We start from the raw sequence: 4,420 nt of genomic DNA, 5'->3' as shown, positions 1-4,420 counted from the left end.
TTTGGTTTCACAGAAAGACTCACCCTGCATCAGAAAACACACAGAATCATTTACGAATGAAGCACTTACAAAATATGCCTTCATAATTCAATAAATTCCCACCACTCCATCGACATTATACACTTTGATTCTGCCTCTTTACCTTTTAGTCTCATATGAGCAATAGTGTATTCTTCATGCGTGGTGTGATTCCATCCTACACGTCTTTTCTGAGACACAGTGCTTAGCTGTATCCATCGGCTTCTGATATGGAAGTGCAAAGTGCATGCCATCGCCCCATGGAACATTCCAGACATGAGCCTGAGCCTGTTGAGGCCTCAGAACTGTCTTTTCGGTTATGAACTAAAGGAGGATAAAGATTATCACTTTAAAGTGGGTGATGGTGGAAATGAGCACCATTTGTCATTAAAAACGGTCAGTTTAGGTGCTGGGGCAAAAAATAACTACACATCGTTGAGGCAGAGGCAATGAGGTATCAAGGCGGTCCAACTACATTAACCCTGGCAACTTTGGAAAATGTCTGCAGAGCCAGTGGTTTCTCTTGGGAGCTTTGAAATTACACCACCAGGAGTCTTAAGACTGAAGTGTGGTTCAGGGCCTGTGCATATTAGTGGTCAGCAGTCGGTAGTTGTGGAAGAGTATGCAGTCAGAAGATGAGAAAGAGGAGGATGTAAAGCTCTTAAGTGTGTCTGCAAAGCCGTCTGCACGTGGAGGCGGTAGTAAAGTTTCCACGGCGGGCGGGGGGAGGGACGGGGCGCGACATAAAAATAGCTGCTGATGAAAATGATTGTGAGGATGAAGAAGAGGATGAGCGTGATGATTTTGATGAAGATGAAGCTGAAAACAAATATCCGGTAAAGAAAGCTGTGTGAGATATCCCAGCCAAAAACGCACAAAAATCAAATGAGAATGGGAGAAAGACTCAATACCATCAACACCAAGAACCAAAGGTCGTGATGCTATTGAAAGAAAGAAAGAAAGGAGGGAGGGAGGGAGGGAAGGAAGGAAGGAAGGGAGGGAGGGAGGGAGGGAGGGAAGGGAGGAAAGGAAGGAAAAGGAAAGGAAAGGAAAAGGAAAGGAAAGGAAAGGAAAAGGAAAAGGAAAAGGAAAAGGAAAAGGAAAAGGAAAAGGAAAGGAAAGGAAAGGAAAGGAAAGGAAAGGAAAGGAAAGGAAAGGAAAGGAAAGGAAAGGAAAGGAAAGGAAAGGAAAGGAAAGGAAAGGAAAGGGAAGGGAAGGAAGGAAAGGGAAGGAAGGAAAGGGAAGGAAGGAAAGGGAAGGAAGGAAAGGAAAGGAAAGGAAGGAAAGGAAAGGAAGGAAAAGAAGGAAAGGAAGGAAAGGAAAAGGAAAGAAAGAAAGAAAATACAAACAGGGAAAAAAAAAGAACTCCCAAACACCAAAAGGACCTAGTTCTGTTGAAAACATTAAAGCAAAAGTGTAAACAAGTATAGAAAAGGGTGGAGGACAGCCACATCAATTAGGTGAAGAATTGCTTCACGATGACTGATCTGGAGGCTGTGGTAGTGGAGGCAGTCGCTTTTAGTAGTTTAAACAGTTCTTTAAAATTTTCCATCTTCATTTCTGAAGCAGGTGATATCTGGCATTTTTATAAAGCAAAGTCTGAACTTCCTGTACCGCGTTTAATAAGTATTGTCCCAGTTCCGTTGCCAACAATGTATTGTCTATAATGCCTGTTTAGTTTATAAAGATGGTATTTCAGCATTTGCTTAGTTAGTATGTACAGAATGTTAGGATAGGATATAATAGTAATGGCCAGACATGGAAATTGTGGAGAAACAAAAAAAGTTAAATATGAAATAAACTCAAATTTTAACAAAGTATTACTATTTCTATTTTTAAAAAGGGATGTATTTTGTATGAATGTGTCTATAATTTTTTTCCTCACAATTAAAGGGGAATAGGAAAAGATTTGATTGAAAGCAGAAAAATATGTTCACTAGTAGAAAAAATATTGAATGCAAATCTATTTCCTAGGCAAGACCAAATTTATCCCAAATACATTTCTTATATTTCATGATGCTATAAGAATTTTATTTAAGAAATAGTGACATTTCAAATTATATTTATGAGTATAATTATTAGAAATTTTAATCCAGGTTAATCAAATAGTTTGAAGAGGCTACAATATATTAACCTTTATCTATATATTGGGTGTAAAACAAAGGAGAGAACTGATATTACTTTGTAAGTTTTAGGCTGCTGAAATTTCAAATATCATTAAAGAAAAAACTTACAGAAACTGCTCTTGGATTTTACTTTTATAAAGCTTGAGTGAGTCACTAATAGTTCCAATCATTGGTTCACATCTGTTCATATTTTATGGAGAGATGCCCAATAATTAATCAAAATCTTAACAACTGTCATACTACAGAGAAATGGTATGACAAAGCCTAGCAAGGCATTTTAAACATGGGAATTAATTTGCATTACTATTACTGGTAAAGTTGAAAGATGTGCAGACTCTTCAAGTTTGATTTCTTTGCTAAGTCAATGTTAGTATGTTACAATTAATATATTCACTAGAATGTTTAAAATAATCAATTTTAAATTTACCTTCTTTCTCTAGGAGAGCTATTTTATTGCCTTGCATACTTAAAATGTATATGTTTAATTAATATACAATAATCATAATGATATTTACATCACTTAGGACATACTATGCACATTTTTAATAGAGAATAATTCATTCAATGACAAAACTCATTAAATAATAAATATCTCAAATCAAAGCAGCACTTTTGTTTTCTAGTAAAGGCCACCCTTAACTGCCAAGAAATTATTGATACATTATTGTTTTTAAGTCGCTTGAACTTTTACTTCTTCATTCCCCTTCCTCGGGGCAAAGTGACGGGATATTCTGATATTCAAATGCATGAAAAGCACCTATATAGTCATTCAATTCTATTCTGTCTTCATTCACTCATTGCTTGTAGCTATGTATGATAAAGGATGATTAGGTCATCACGTGTGTTCCGAGGCCCAGCATCATTATCATCATCATCAGTGATGGAAACTTACTTGGAAGCTAACGGCAAGCATGCTGTCCTTTGATCATTCCCTTTCTCTTCCCTTCTTACCCAAGCACAGCTGCTTCTTTAACCTTACTATGCCCAGATTTTATCTTCTACTTTACTTTTTTTTTCTTCTGCATAACCACTTGAAACACAACTACTGTTCATTTTAAGCAAATTAAATAAATGGTTGTTTTAAATACTATTATAGTCAGCTTCACATTGCTGGCAGAAAACACACAAACAAATTTATTTGGGGGATAATTTATTTTGGGGAAACTCCATGATACCAGGGAAACTTGAGGGCAAGAGCAGAGGCTGGACATCACTTCTTCCACAGCAGGTGACAAACAGTGTCAGGAAGGTATGCCAAACACTGGCAAAGGGAAGGTGACTATAGCATCCTTAACCCTACCCCAATAATACACCACTTCCAGAAGCTCCAATTCCCAAACTGCCACGAGCTGAGGACCTAGCATTCAGAACATGTAAGTTTGTCAATCACCACCACAAATACACATGTGAATTTTAACATTTCTATATCTTATAGATTGTTTTTGTATGAGGCTTATTAATAGTATAGAAATATAGTCATATTTATACTCAACATAAAATAGTTGAAGAAAATTGGGTACAGAAATCATGATATGATATAACTTCTTACATTAGTAAATGTGAATGAATAATGCTATTTTTAGGAATAATGTGCTATTGTTATAATTTAATTGCAAAATGCATGAAACAGTAGGAAAATTTCACAACAGTAATGATTGCTATTTTAAAAAATTTGCAAATGCTCTCACTCATAAGACAATTTTAATTTCTGAAAAAACAATAAAAATACTAAAAGCTATAAAAGAATAAACAGTTAATATTTTGATTCATTAAATCAATAATTTTTGTAAGTGTTGTGCATACCAAATAAAGGTAAAATCTTTCATTTGGGTGCAGTTAGATTAATTCACTCAGTTTCATTTTGTAAATGCTATGTAATCTAAACATTTTGATGAAATGAAGTATTAAATATACATAGATATTTTCCAGTTTACTAAAATACTGGGTTCACTTTTTTGTAATACGCAAATCCTAACTAAGTACATCCAAACATAGAGTTTTTAAACTAACGATGCTAACCTGATAGAGCTTTTAGTCCCAGGTTACATAGTGACATTGACTTGAATGCTCTGCTTTCCCTGTCCCATGCCTAGGTCATGATAGCTTACAACATAAACAGCCTTGTATAGCTTCAGTCCCTTTGTACATGGGATCTTCTGGTGAATTGTGAATTGTTTTTTTTTTTTTTTTTTTTTTTACATTCTTAAAAAGAAATTTAAAATTTCACTGCTTTCATGTGGTTTCTTTGGCAACCTAATTATAGTTACAATTCTATC

The 4,420-nt window shown here is 35.2% G+C and overlaps 1 pseudogene; it reads left to right on the top strand.

The window, feature by feature from the left end:
- The first annotated feature begins 294 nt into the window (after positions 1-294).
- Positions 295-1,685, top strand: LOC101612413 (annotated as a pseudogene).
- Positions 1,686-4,420: the final 2,735 nt, after the last annotated feature.

Source organism: Jaculus jaculus, chromosome 3, assembly GCF_020740685.1.
Source record: "Jaculus jaculus isolate mJacJac1 chromosome 3, mJacJac1.mat.Y.cur, whole genome shotgun sequence".
Lineage (NCBI taxonomy): Eukaryota > Metazoa > Chordata > Mammalia > Rodentia > Dipodidae > Jaculus > Jaculus jaculus.
The sequence above is the reverse complement of the archived record's forward strand: the minus strand, read 5'-3'. Positions and strand labels throughout refer to the sequence as shown.